Source organism: Corythoichthys intestinalis, chromosome 4 (genome assembly GCF_030265065.1).
Source record: "Corythoichthys intestinalis isolate RoL2023-P3 chromosome 4, ASM3026506v1, whole genome shotgun sequence".
NCBI classification, from domain to species: domain Eukaryota; kingdom Metazoa; phylum Chordata; class Actinopteri; order Syngnathiformes; family Syngnathidae; genus Corythoichthys; species Corythoichthys intestinalis.
Window position 1 is genome coordinate 61246984 of NC_080398.1, and position 16428 is coordinate 61263411.

Genomic DNA, 16428 nt, shown 5'->3' on the forward strand with positions numbered 1-16428 from the left:
CAAAAAGGCATTTTTAGCATTTTATTTTCTATTGAGATTTACTTATATTTATATTTATTGTATTTTGTTTAACTTCAATTTTTATTTATATTTGTGTAGCACTTTACCTTTTATTAGATTTCTGATTTTCTTTCTACTTACAAAATTTTCCTAATTATTTTATGGTGTGGGTCAGTTGTAGACCATTTTTGTGGTATTTTTTAATGTTGGTTTGGATTTGTTGTGATATGCACTTATTTCAATTTCTCAAGCACTTTTCAGGCCTTTGGTCCTCCTGGGTGGGGCTTCGGCAACTAGGTATGTACGGGCTTCCTGAATGTAGCAATAAAGAGAGTTTTGTATGAGGAGGGGGGGAGATTTATGAATGAGTGGGTATTTTTTCAATGTTTGTAAATGATTATGTTAATTTGAGGGACCATTTTTTTCATTTGCTTACTCTTCTTGTTTTTATTATGTTGAAAATAATTTTATTTTTTTTATACCTCCGCAGCTTTTCTAAAGTTTTAGGAAAATAAAAGATAAGGGAAAATTGGATCCGAATATTGGATGTCCGTTGCCCGTGCGTAGTCACCTCCCTTTTTGGGGGGGATGACTGTTTTATTTTACTAACTAACTAACTAACTAAATAAGTAACTAACTAACGACATGTTTTATTGAAGTTGCTAAGCCTGTCACGATATGCAATGAGTCCATTTATCGCAAGGTAAATAAAAATGATGGCGGTAATTTTCACGACTGCATTTTATCACAGCGTGCGTGCATACATTTGTGCGTGTGTGTAGATGACATATGAGACTCCAGTTGTTGTGTCCAGATGTTTATTGGTCAACAACACGCCGCAGAATTACAGTTCACACATACAAAATAAGGAAACACATCTATATTAAACACGGTAAACATTAGCATTGTTACACTGAGACAAATGGGGGAAAAAAGACACTTTAGCCTGCTATAAAACATTGCCTTTCCCAAAACGCAAACTTGCGGTTAAAAGGTGAAACTTCAAACATGAAAAATCGCTGGTTAACAGCATTTGCAAATGAAAAAAAAATCTATTAGTGACACCACAAGCAATGACAAAAAGTGCTTTTTGCGGAGTGTAAAGTTGTTAGCGGTTTAGTGAACGTACTTCCGGTGAACATTTCAAAATAAAAGCACGTCACGATTGTCATATAAATAACGATTTCTGGAGTTAATCCCACATACTTCAGAATTAACACTATAATATGTAAATACTATAATACTGCAGAATTCAGATTTTACACAAAGAATAATTTTAAAATGACACCCTTTGTAAAAAATATGATTGGCAACTAACATTATAATTATTGTTATACTATTATATATAGTAGTATACTATAATAATAATGCTAGACATTTTTTTCTCATAAGAATTGTTTTGAATAATGTTGGAAAGGCGAAGTCAGTGTTCTGAATCTGTTTACATTACATTCTTTTGCACTAGTAAATGCTATCAGCTAAGCCTGCACAATATATCGTTTGAACATCACCATCGGAATGTGCGCATGCGCAATAGTCACATCGCAGGACGTGCCATTTTTTTTTTCTTTTTTTCAACAATTAAACTTCTGTTTTACTTCATGAACGCAGCAAGTGTGCAGATCCTGGATTAAAATGAGTTATAAAAATTAGGGCCGATGGCGCCATTTTTCAGAGACATTCATGTTTTTCTGCTTCATGCTCATAGAGCACCACAGTGTCTCACTCTCCCTCCTGCTAGGCAGCGCGACCAAACTTTTTCTTCAAGCTATTCAAGTTATTTGGTGAAAAATTTCTCATTTTAATATCGCAATATAAAATCTCAAACTCCCCAAACATCGTAATGATAGTTTTTTCTAATATCGTTCAGGCCTACTATCAGCATTTGACCTCAGTGTTCATGTGTGATTAATTATTGTTATTTACATGTTTATTTGTACTTGAATAAAGAACTTAAGTCTTCCAAAATGTTTTTGTGAATTAATAAGTGTCAACAAAAATTTCATTGCTAAATTAGTAAAAAAATAAATATATAATATGTATAGGACGACTAATTGTAAAAATAGTCAGCTGACTAATTGGGAGAAAATTAGTCGTTTGGGACAGCCTTACCGTAACATATTTCCTACACACCCTTCTCACCTTTTTAACCCCTGACCAGTTTTCATGCCTGGTTATCGGATGCAACTGGAAAATGACCGCTGGACAAACCGTCCGACGTCGGGAGCGGGGCACTGTTCTTAACCAAGCCGAGGAAAGCGCATTCTCGGCGGGCACACGAATAGGACTGAGTGGGCTGGATCGGCCATCCAAACGGGCCGACGTCGGAGAAGGGCGCTGCTCATAGCCAAGCCAAGGAAAGCGCATTCTCGGCGAGCACACCTTTACCGTCAGCCGTGTTGTTGGCCATTGTCCGGGGTGAACAGGAACGTTTTGAAACCCCAAAAGGCTCACACGCATCTCCCTGGTGCAGCAACAAAAGCCTGCAGCACTTAGAGCTGGTGTGATGCGAAAAATAAATGAAATAATCCTCAAAATAGGCTGAATCCGCAGTCGTTCTGCATACTGTAGTATTGGCTGTATCCTGAAGATGATTGTCCTGCTGACGTCACATTCGCCTTCTTCGTCAATCTAGGAAGTAACTCATTTTCATGGCGCTGGATTAAAAAAAAAATTAATAAATGCATCAATCGCTTCCATACACATCCAAGCGGTCCATTTGATTCAGGAGCATTAAATATTGCATGAAATATGAAATAAACATGCTTTTTGCTGTCATAGGCACTTTAATGATTAAGGTTGCCGACCCTTGGTGCTGCTGTATTATGTAGCGTAATATATTGACATATCTGTAAATATGTGTCTCTTATAAGATTTTAGACACGATTGGGGGTGTGACGTGTGCGGAAGAGTGAAAGAATTCAGAAAAATTAAAAAAGACCTCAATGTTTCGATTACCTGTTAAGGTTGGTTTATTCCTGACGAATCCGCGTGGTCTGATCAGCGCATAAATACGTCAGATTTCCGCACCGCATTCCAGCTATAATTTTTAAACCGCATAGATGTCTTTGTGCCGGGACGCACGCAGTACAAGGTACTATTAGCGGCAGCGAGTGTAGGGGGCGGAGAGGGCTCATCAACTTCTGTGGAACAACTAGTGTTGTATCGGTCGTGAACGATTCGCTGATTTTGAAAGAATTGTTTGGGTGAACGAGACCGAACTAATCACCTTCTGCACGGATTAGTTCTAGGAAGCTTGCGCTTGCTTGCTGCGTGGGAGGGCGTTGAGCAAGCGGCAGAGTCTTGACATCGCAAACGACCAATCAGACGCCAGCCTCATCGCGGGCAGGGGAGGGAGCGGAAACAGAATCAGAGCGTCTGTCACTCACTTTCACGTGTGGCCAATAAGCAGCCAGCATGCAGGCAGGGGGCAAGACTGAATTATGTCACTTCCGGTTCACTTATTCGGAATTTAGGTCCTCCGGCTCATGACCGAGCTTGCTGCTAAGTTACTTGACTTTCCAGTCACACGGTGAACGACTCGAAAAATGAAAAGAAATGACTTTGTCACATATTTGTTAATGTGGGGCCTATCATATGCTGCTCAAAAAGACAAAAACACCACACAAACCTAGCGAGCAGGGCTTAGTGTACTACTTTTCTCAACAGACTCGGGACTACATATGACGACATACTATCAAATTTACAGTAGTTTAAAACAGGTGGGCGAACGATTCGGTGAACGATTTGTTTGAACGAGTTTTTTTGCTGAACGAACTGGAATGGATTCGTTTCCTCAAGTGAACGACATATCCCGTCACTAGGAACAACATGGCGGGCAAACTATTAATTGCAGAAGGTTACAAGGACAAACATTTGTATGATTCGGCTGTTAAAGACCACTGGGATGAGCATGCCATCAAACAACAAAAAAGTTGTTCCTCCTTGATGAGAGCAGCGAGGTTCCTCACTATGTGGCAGAGAAATCGATTCTCTGCTCTCTCTCACTCTATGGTATGAAGGTGCTCGTATGCCGTAGACACTTTTTGCTGAACTCTGCACCTTGTATTTACAATATCTCTGGCATTAATACACTTGTAGAGTATTACTACACCAAGTTTGTGAGTCCTGTCTTGATTTTATTATTTTTTAAGTACCTTCAGTTCACGGTAATTAATGAACACGCAAAATAAGTGAATAATATAGTTACACTGGACCTCCGCTGGGGTACTGTGGGTGTCAAAATGTCAATTTCTAAAAAGAGATATATATATGTGGCGGAAAACACTCAGGTGACTTGAAGTCCCGCTCGGAGACCCCTGATTTGCCCAAGTTTGAAAATTGTCCGATATGCATGTGTGATACGTCATTGGAAAGCTTAAAATCTCTATTTTCTGGGGGATGGAAAATTTAGAAAAGGAAGGCATTTAAAAAATATATATATACAGTGATACCTCGGCTCACGAACGCTTAAGCTCACGAACTTTTCGCCTCAAGAACATTAAATTCGCGAGCATATAGTCTCTGCTGACGAACTAGTTTTCGGCGGACGAACCAATTCATGCGGTCGAAAAGCGCCACGAGAAGCTGACGCACGCTCACGGCGTCCCAGTTCGTCCCCTCACTTTCGTTGAGTGCGGACGTGGTTTGTGTTTGATAGAGATTTTGGACCATATTGAGTGTACTTTTGCTATTATGGGACCGAAAAAGAGTTACCTACAGTCCTTATGGAAGGTGACTCGTGTTACCAATTCGCCCTCGACTGGTAATTGGCGGTGCTTTCAGCTTCCCACCGTAGTGAGAAGTGGACCGACGAGTCACGTTGGCTCGTTGTCGTCGGTTGTCTTCGGTTCGCCCGATTTCCTCTCCAGAAAGGTGGCGGCGTGCATACAAACACCCAGAGGCGTCGGATGGCTTTTATTAACAACCAAAAGCATGTGGTGGGCACAGCAGTGGAGTCTACACTAACTGCGCACTTTGCCGGTAACACTCTCCTTCCAAACAGTAACTCCCTCCCTCCCTCCTCCTCCCACTCCATTCCATCAAGCCATCAACTACCATCACAAAGGTAAATAAAACGACTTTATTATACAGTACAGTTTATTTCTTTAATTATAACACAATAGCACATTTATTATACATAAAATAAGGTATATTTTTGTGTAGTTTTAAGGCTTATTTAGTAGAAAATTATGTTTTATGGGGACCTGGGAACGGATTATTCTCATTTTAATGGTTTCTAATGGGAAATAAATGTTCGGAAGACGAACTTTTCGCCTTAGACACACTTTCTGGGAACCAATTATGTTTGTGAGCTGAGGTATCACTGTATATATTTTTCAAACAGCAAAACCCTATCTGGAGGTGAGAGTACACGAGAGTAGGATTAAAGACGCCATGACTTTTAACGAGATATTATCGCGCATTTACCTTGTTTCGATCCAAAAACTCCATGTAGCATGTATCACTGAGTCTCAAGACAAAGTTGTGAATGGCCACAGCTGGATTTTTTGGGGATTTTTAATGGGTGAAACATGGTAACATAACAAGGGTTAGTGGTCGAGATTTTCTTTTTCATAAATTTTACCTTTTAAACGTTTTTTTTTTTTCTCCAATTTTTCTTTGTTTGGATCGATTATTTATCATCTAATATATCGGAGAAAATGCGACAGTAACAAAAAAAATACAATTAAGCGATATAGACATCCGTGACTTTTTTACAGATGCCATTTTTTTCATTGTGACATAAATTGTTTAAAAGTATAAAATATGTGAGTGAATAATTTTTTAAAGTCGTTCTTTTTTTTTAAACGAAATATGAGACATCAATTAATGTTTCAAAGCTAAAAACGACAGACATTTAAAATAATAAATATATTTAACTACCTTCGTTTTATGGCTGGGTTGAAACAAAAGCGGTTGCGCAACGTCTGTAAACTGAGGTTTTCAGGGTAAACCGTCACTAAGGGGGATGGAGCTTTTGCAAAAGGTCATTTCACAGCAATTCCTGGCAGTTGGAGATCATTTTCTGTGCTGACTGTAGATTCCCATTAGTAAGTGGTAAAGTTCCCCAGCAATTTACAGTGAAGATGACTGATGAAAATCCCACTTTTCATGCAGTGCTTTAAGCTGTCAGGCAGAGGTTGAGCTTGACTTTTTCATTGTCTGTCATTTTGACTGACAGGGTCATAAAAATCCGGTCATAATCTATTTTTACCCGTCACTTAAATTTTTAAAATCACTATATCTTGATGCAGTCACTATATGTATATACACAATAATACTTTATAATATAAAGTAACTAACATTAGTGCAGTCATGGATTACAGTAAGCAGGCCAGTACTGTGTTTCCATATATATTTTTATTATATTATGTATATACAGGAGATATATATATATATATATATATATTTTTTTTTTTTCCCCCCAAGTGGGACCTTCCATGATCCTAATACATTTAATAATAATAAAAAAATATTATATAATTCCATTTTATATATATATATAAATATATATATCTTTTTTATTTATTAATTATTATTATTAAATAAAAATGCACGTTGATACGACGCACATAAAGGCAACTTCCGATTTTTTAAAAAAATCGTTAGAAAGTTGTATGGACTTACAATCCGCTAGCTTGTTGTTTCCTGTTGTCTTCCGAAATACACCTGGGTGATGGCGTGTCAAGTGTTCGTTCATAGCCGACGTGCTACCGTGGTATGCGAGCTCAGTTTAGCAAAAAGAGTACACACAGTGGTGGCACCCTCCATATTTTTCTTGAAATAATTTCAGGCTCTGGCTAGTCTGGTCCGCTTTTTTGGCTTTATGCAGCTTTCACCGTGTTACCAATTCTGCCCTTCTTGGTAATTGGCGGCGTTTTCAACTGCTCGCCGCAGTGAGGAGTGAACCGGCGATTCACTTGAGTCATTGTCATCCTTCACTGCATCAGTCCCTCTTTTTTCACCTCTTTTATCAACACCATCGTCGTTTTGGGGCTTTTTGAAGAAACTTCTGACACTTAGTTGCCTTGACATTTTTCCGAGTAAGGCCAACGACGTCATGCATCAAGAGCGACAATAGCTAATTAATATGCTCACTCGCCACCCTGTGGTCTGGGGTGTGAACTGCAACCTGTCAAAATGACAGATGGACTTCAGTTTTTTCCGTCACCGTTGTAAAAAAACGGTCAACGACGGAAAATATTCGGTTAACGCGACCCCTGCTTTCAGGTGTTTTAGACTTTTAGATAATTTGGTGGAAGTGCATAAAGATGAACCTTGGGATGAGGGTGTCAAGTGCTGTCAAATTACATTAATTGCACCTTTTACAGATTTTGTCTTCTCTTTTAAAAGATGGATTTATGAGGTATATTGTTTGGTTCTTATATCACAAATACAGTACAGGTACTCCCCGGGATACGAACGAGTTCCGTTGCTACTCTGGCGACATTTCTGCGTAAGTCGGAATTAACCCTTTAGGTACCCCCAAATACCTGCTAAATCTCAAAATAACTATCCAAAAAATAACGTATTATATGTCATTGTACTGTCCTCGCCAAGACGTTGGCGCTAAGTCCTATCTAGACAGCGAGCTAAGCTGTAATATTTCCCGTCTCTCTCTCTCTCACTCGACTGCGCGGCTTCCTCGTGGAAGCAAATACGCTCTTCCTATTGTGTTCTCGTGTGCTCGTCTTCGTATGCACAATGCGTGTGCATGCGCTCTTACTCACTTGTACTACTTGCTCTACGCTTTCTGCGCGAAACTAAAAACGTGCATTACAAAACAAAAGTCAACATTATAATCAAATATTTTATATTTTGCCAAAGGTCAGAACAGTCATATTAATAAAAGAAAGTTAAAAAATAAAATACTGTGAGGTCTAATAAGGTATTATAAGAAAAAAAAGACTGGAAACATTGAAATCAGGTAAATTGGGGATGTCCTAACCCAGGGACTACCTGTATTAATCAGATTACCGTAATTTTCAGATTATAAAACGCTACTTTTTTCCTTCATTTTGAATCCTGCACTTTATAGTCTAGTGCGGGATATTTGTTGATTTATTTAGGTTAATAGGTAACACTGTATTTGACAGCGGTGTCATAAAACTGCCATAAGACCGTCATAATTATGACATGACACTATCATGGGTGTTACTGAATGCTTAGGACAGTTGTTACGTAATGTTAATGTTATGTAAGTGTCATCCGGCAAATTAGGTTACCAACTCCATTTCTGGCCATCTTGGATCTTTTACGTCCATTCAAAAGTAAGATAATTTGCCAGATAACATTAAATGAGATCTGTTATAAGCATTCATTAATGCTCATGACAGTGTCATGTCATAATTATGATTGTCTAATGACAGTCTTATGGCGCTACTGTCAAATAAAGTGTTACTAAATACCATGACTAGCAATTAATGAAATAACTGGAAAAGTAATTAAAGAAATAATTAGCACAATGCATGTATTTTGATTGTTATTTACATCTGTTGCGCTGCAATGCATGCTAGGTGGCATGTAGGACGACAACAGTGTTGACAGCAGAGGTTGACTATCTCCCCCAAGGAAGCAGTGATGGCCATATGAAGCTTTTTGAAGCAATGAAGCTTTGCAGCCAATTGGTTCAAAGCTTCATGGTGGTTCATTTGGTCTTGACAGTTGTATGATGCTGCTGTCAAATAAAGTTTTACCGGTTAATATTTTTTAGTGTCAATATCACAAACTACAGTGAGGACAGCTGAGGCTTATAGTCCAGTGTGGCTTATCTATAAACAAATGTTATTTTCGTGTCAAATTTGGTGGGTAGTGGCTTATAGTGTGAAAAATACGGTACTCTCTAAACATTGGCGCCTCATGCAACATTTCACAATTAAATCCATCAACAAATAGACAAGACAAATGATTAACCATTTGTGAATATTGTACTTTATTTGCGTTCAACTTGTGCATCAACTTTGAAGGGTAAAATGTGTGTTGAATTTTGCTTTCACAACATTCCATGTTTTCTTAATACATTTCTAAGCCTTTACACATATTTACTCAACTTGGAATCCTACATATTATGAATTAGTGTTGTGAAATTATTTAGCATAATTTGAACTTCTTTTATGTATATGCAGTACATACGCAATAATTGCTAACACTTAGGTGATAAATACTCATCTCAAGTGTGTTTAAAAAAAAAAAATCAAAATGCATACGTTGCTCCTTTATATGATATTATTGTTTTCTTGATCAAAACATCAATGGTACACTCTGTAAGGTCACAGATATTGGAAGGGACAATTGTATAGGTACCCATAGGTACCATTGTGAAGATGTGTTCATTGCAGTGCTCCTATTTGTGTACATCAACTCGAGTTTAGCATAGCCTTCATACCAGTGTGGAGTATCTTTCTACAGAGGCATAGTTCAGAGCAGACCTTTAATGCCAAGAAGCAAATGTATTTTAAAGTATCGTAACACTCTGTGCATTAATATTGTGCGGCATTAACTGAGGCCAGAGGTGGGTAGAATAGCGAACAGGTAACACAATGTCATTTATATGAACTGTTATTATACCTATTATTTAACCATATTAGACCCAAAATATACACAAAAATCACGGAATTGTGACAAAACAAATTGACAGAAATTAAGCAACCTGTCCAAAGTGGAGAAAACATACAGTATTACCTACCATCAAATTAAAACAATCTTGTCTCCGTTTTTCCTTGGTCTATCGGTGCCAAATAAAAACTGGGAGAGAGGTTATAATCCATGCTTTCAAGTAATGTTGATAGTAGCGCTCTATGTCAAATAGTTTATTTTTTAGGGCACTACGAAGATCTCACGTGATTGAACAGGCCGGCGTGATCACAGGACTTCTGACTGCAAGCTTGTGTGTGATCATGTGACTGTATTGTTAAGTCTTGAAAATGAAAGTGAAACTGGTGGAGCCACTAAAGGCGTCACTGGCAAAAATAAATAAAATCTTAATATGTTGAATAAAGAGGAAAAATGTGACTCTAGTATAACTAAAGTAAGAGTAGCATTTCTTCATAACAAATTGAATCAAGTAAAAGTAAAAAGTATGCTGTGGTAAAACTACTTTTAAGAAGTAAAATTTTCTCAAAAAGTTACTTTTCATACCACTGTACTTGAGTATCTAAACCTTTCGGAATTTCTCATATTTCTGCATAAAATCACCATCAAATGTGATCTAATCTTTGTCAAAATCACACAGATGAATTAAAGTGTCTGCTTTAACTAAAATCACCCAAATAATTATAGGTTTTCATATTTTGATGAGGATAGCATGCAAACATTGACAGAAGGGGGAAAAATAAGTAAGTGAACCCTCTGCCTTAGGAGACTTAAAGAGCAACTGAAACCGTTTTTTACCAAACAATTTAAGTCAGGTGTGTGCCCAATCACTGATGAGTGGTTTAAAGCTGCCCTGCCCACTATAAAACACACACCTGGTAAGAATTGCCTTGATGAGAAGCATTGTCTGATGTGCATTATGGCTCGGTCAAAAGAGCTGTCTGAAGACCTGTGATCAAGGATTGTTGATTTGTATAAAGCTGGGAAAGTAAACAAAACCATCTATCCAAGTCTGGATGTTCATCAATCGACAGTCAGAGAAGTTGTCTTTAAATGGAGAGAGTTTGGCACAGTTGCTTCTCTTTCAAGGAGTGGCCATCCACCAAAGATAACACAAATAGTTCTGCGCAGAATACTCAAGAGAGGTAAAATAGAACCCTAGAGTGTCTGCTAAAGAACTGGCACAGTCCAATATCTCTTTGCACACATCAACTATAAGTAAAACTATTGCCAAGAATGGTGTTCACGGGAGGACTCCACAGAGGAAGCCACTGCTGTCTTAAAAAAAAACATTGTTGCTCGTTTAATGTTTAAAGGCACTTGGACACTCCACAGAATTTTTGGTAAAATGTTTCGTGTACTGATGAAACCAAAGTTCAATTGTTTGGGAGTAACGGACATTGTCATGTGTGGAGGAAAAATGGAAAGGCTCACCAACATCAACACGTCATCCTCACTGTGAAGTATGGTGAGGGAGCATCATGATTTGGGGCTGTTTTGCTAACTCAGGGCCTGGACAACTTGCAATCATTGATGGAAGAATGAATTCAAAAGTTTATCAGGATTTTTTGCAGGAAAACCTGAGGCCGTCTGTCAGCCAGTTGAAGCTGAAAAAGTTAAATCAACTTCAGAATGGTTTTCAGAAGAACAAAATACATGTTCTGGAGTGGCTAAGTCAAAGTCTAGACCTTAGGCATGATTTAAAGACAGCGATTCATGCCAGACATCCCAGGAATCTGACTGAACTACAGCCGTTTTGTAGAGAAGAATGGGCCAATATTAGTCCTGATCGATGTGCTACACCAGTGTTTTTCAACCTTTTTTGAGTCACGGAACGTTTTTACATTGGAAAAAAAATTCGCAGCACACCACAAACCAAAAATGTTCGTAATTATTTTCTGTACATTATATTTAATTATAAAATAATTTCTCAGTACGTATACTTACTCAGTGTGAAACTTAAGCCTGATTAGAGGAACACAAAGTCAATATCCTTATTCTTTAACAGCTCTCAAGTCTTTCTCTGTTTTTATTTTTTTATAGCAGTTAGGCTTGAAAAAGCTCAGAATTATCAGACAGGGGGACTTGAGCAATGTCTTTAACCACATCAGGGCAAAGCATCTCGCAGACAATGGCTTTGCAGGCAGGTAGTATTACTGTCTCTATCACGGTGTGGGACTTTTTGGATTTAGTAACAAGTTCAGCAATAAGGTAACTGGCTTTGAGGGCTTTTTCATTTCTCATCTCTGTTTCTCTGTGTTTTCGCGAAGGCGAACAAAATGGACCGTTGACTTGTTTTGAAGCGACAGGTGTTTCGTTTGAAGATGATGTTTAAACTTGCTTGGCACCATGGCCCTGTTGGATTGCTGCTCATGTCGCATTCAAGAACTGCTCGGATTTTTAGCCATTAGCCACCTTGCTGTCCTTGTCAATGTGTTGGAATAATAAAGTTTGGAGGATTGACGGTCGTCACATATGGATAAAATAGAAAGGACACTTTCGTGTTTATCAACAAATAACGAGTCTAATTAAATGATTTGCAGTAGATGTGCTAGGGTCCACATTGTCGCGGACAGCAAGGTTGCTGATGGCTAAACAGCAAGGTCGCTGATGGCTAGAAATCCGAGCAGTTGTTGAACGCGACAAGAGCAATACCTCGCTCATCTGCACACGACCGAGAACTTTCTGGCTACCCCTTCCTTCCTTCCTACTGCAACTCCGCCCGACGACGTAGAAAAAAAACAACAACAACAACATATATATAAATGCAACATTGGATAATTTCTCACGGCACACCGGTTGAAAAACACTGTGCTAGTCTGATCTGCAGCTACAAGAAAAGTCTGGTTGAAGTTATTGCTGCCAAAGGGTGTGCCGCAAAATATTAAATCTGATGGTTCAATTACTTATTTTCCCCCTTCTGTCATTGTTTGCATACTATACTCATTAAAATATGAAAAACTACGTATGTTTGGGTGGTTTTAGTTGAAGCAGTCACTGTTTTTTTCATCTGTGTTGTTTTGACAAAGATCAGATTACATTTGATTGTGATTTTATGCAGAAATTCCAAAAGGTTCAGATTAGTGATGGGCGATACTAGTGATTTTGGATTCGATCCAATACCAAGTAATATCAAGGCCAAATATTGCGATCCCGATCCGATATCGATACCGGAAGTTCATATGTTTTTTATATATATGTATATATATATATACATATACACTGTATATATATATATATATGTATATAAAACCCTGCAGAGTTCTCAGCCACTCTGATGATATCTAATGTACAACAACAGCAAGCACTCAAAAACTAATAAAAGTCTCTTTGTGTCAAATATGCATTGAAATGGAAAAACTGCTGCTTTTAATAACTAGCAAAGCAGTTTCCCTACAAACTCACAAACCAATCCATCAACAACAAAATCTGATTAGTCAGTCTCACTCTTTAAACATGACCCTTAAATTCATATGCACAGAATATTTCCCTGCTACATGTTGTATTTGATCAAATTTTAATCTACCCAAGTTAAATATTTTGAATCTAATTAAAGAAGGAATTAATAGTAGCATGTTACCGCCCTCTAATGATAGATCATTAAAAACAAATCCAATAAACAATAGTCACTTGCAATTTAAATTTAAAAAAAAAAAAAAAAAAAAGGAATAATAGCTAATGTTAGAAATACAGTAAGGGGAGATGTGTGTATTTAAAATGTTAAGTAATAATTCATATATTTTTTTTTATACCCAACTTGCTTGCTAGTAGTTCACTTGACTATCCTATGGAATGTGATGTGGGCTGATTTGTCCTCATTGTATCAAAAATGAATAAAATGGAGACTCATATTTAGGTTACAGTAATACTATGGTCCTTTTACCTTTTTATATGCGGTAGGAACTTTGCTTTTCACAAACAATAAGACTATAACTTTCCATTACAAAGCATATTCAATAGTGCTGCAAAGTTCTTTTTATGTGAGATGACAAAATCGCCATATTTATCGTTTCATATTGCACATCAGCCACTAATGCTTATATCGTCTCTGATTATCTATTAGCACCTACATTACCTGGATAAGTCCTGCCTTTCGCAATCGCCCCTTCTAAAGTACTTTGCTTTGCTTCGACGGCGTGCTCGTCTTTTCTCGTGTCCTCCTCGGCTTGAGCGGCATGTTTTTCATTTAATTTGTCGTGTGCTTCGGGATGCACGTTTCTTAAGTGGTTCGTGAGGCTTTTGGTATAACCAGAATATCTAAAAGTTTCGGCACAAACTGTGCACTTAGCCTCGTTGCTATTTATTAAAATGAAGTATGTCCAAACCAGACTTCTTTTACGATCCGTCGTCGAAGCCGCAGCCATGCTACCACTAACTTCCAAATGTTTGTTTGTTGTGATTGTGTTGGTGCCTTGTGAGAAGGGCAGAGGAAAAACATGCTGATCGACATATGATAGGGACGTAAATGGGGGCGGGAACAGACACCGGTGCTCTGCTTATGTGCGTGCACTGCTTACGTGCATGTAAAACGCGAAAGGCATAGTCGTACAAAAAGTGCACATAAAAACATCCAAAAAACAGACAAAGAAAATATATTTATTCCAAATATCGATACTTTTGCTTGGGGATCGATACCTAAAACTTAACGCGCTGGATCGAAATATCGATATTTTGGTATCGATCCGCCCATCCTTGGTTCACTTACTTTTCCCCCTTCTGTCATTGTTTGCAATTTTTACAAAGATTAGATTACATTTGACTGTGATTTTATACAGAAACGTGAGAAATTCCAAAAGGTTCAGATACTTTTTTCATACCACTGTAAATGTAACAGAGAAAATGTAACATGTTACTACCCACCTCTGATTGTAGCCGGGCAGATGATCAACCACACGGACAGCAAATGACAGACTAGCATTCATGCAACATGTAAAGAAAATAAGCACACATTTTAAATGTTGACATTCATGTATTATGGTTATGTTTATCTTAGTCTTGTGTTGAAATTTTGGGTGGCTTCCATGATATTTTAACATTTTGAAATGGGTTTGTTCCAACCTGTACAAAAATTTGTGATCATTTTCAGTCCATAATGATGTCCAGATATGTTTTGCTCAAAACAAAGATTTTTAGTTTGCTTTCATTTAGGATGAAGTCTGGGTAGCCACTCTGACTTTCACTATCATCTAGCCGAATGTCGCCCGACAAATCACAGCACGGGAGGCGGGACTTTGTGATGTGTAATGAAGGCGGTGAGGGGATTCTTTTTTACACTCTTAGGAGTTTTAAAAAGTGTGTGTGTCTGTCTTTTTTATATATCCGACAAAGACCCAGCAGTAATGGACTCGATGGCATTTTTTTCATCGTGCTGCTATTGCTTGTACAGTGGTACCTCTACTTACGAACGTCTGCACAAAAATTACTTTCAGGTTACAACACGTTTAAACGGGAAAATATTGCCTCTTGTTAAGAAAGAAATTTAAGCTTGTGAGAGGCAAGATACTATACAATACTGTAAAAGATGCATATGTGCTTTCTGATTTTTAATGTTGCGCCATAAGATCCTGCTGCCCTATTGGTCATATTTCCCATTATTCCTCGGTAATGGGATTCTGCTCCCTTACTGGCCTATTATTGATGACATTTCAATTTGGGAGTCACAGTATGATGATGTGCACAGGCGCGACAGTGTTACTATTGCTATAGTGGGTCAACGTCTCAGCCAAATGAGCACAAGGTTCCTTGTGTTTTTTTCTCATAAAGTTTTTTTTAAACCCGCCGACTGTTCATTACTAATGACGACAAGCTGATACAGTCGTGTTAAAAATTATCCTACCCCCACAGTTGATAAGTGTTTTTGCAGGTTTGACATTCATTTTTCATCATTTTTAAAATCACAACAGTCATAAGTCAGCTTTATTGTCATCTTCTTCAAATGTACATCATTGCATGACATGTGCATATGCAATGAAAGACACATAACACAGGGCTAACATACTGTAACATACATACTACATACAGTGGGGCAAATAAGTATTTAGTCAACCACCAATTGTGCAAGTTCTCCTACTTGAAAAGATTAGAGAGGCCTGTAATTGTCAACATGGGTAAACCTCAACCATGAGAGACAGAATGTGGAGAAAAAAAAACAGAAAATCACATTGCTTGATTTGGAAAAAAAAATATTTCCAAATTACAGTGGGAAATAAGTATTTGGTCACCTACAAACGAGCAAGATTTCTGGCTGTCAAAGAGGTCTAACTTCTTCTAACGAGGCTCCACTCGTTACCTGTATTAATGGCACCTGTTATCGGTTATCATTATCGGTATAAAAGACACCTGTCCACAATCTCAGTCAGTCACACTCCAAACTCCACACTGGCCAAGACCAAAGAGCTGTCCAAGGACACCAGAGACAAAATTGTAGACCTGCACCAGGCTAGGAAGACTGAATCTGCAATAGGTAAAACACTTGGTGTAAAGAAATCAACTGTGGGAGCAATTATTAGAAAATGGAAGACATACAAGACCACTGATAATCTCCCTTGATCTGGGGCTCCATGCAATATCACACCCGGCGTCAAAATGATAACAAGAACAGTGAGCAAAAATCCCAGAACCACACTGGGGGACCTAGTGAATGACCTACAGAGAGCTGGAATCTGTGGAGGGAGTTGAAAGTCCGTGTTGCACAACGACAGCCCCAAAACATCACTGCTCTAGAGGAGATCTTCATGGAGGAATGGGCCAAAATACCAGCAACAGTGTGTGAAAAGCTTGTGAAGAGTTACAGAAAACGTTTGGCCTCCGTTATTGCCAACAAAGAGTACATAA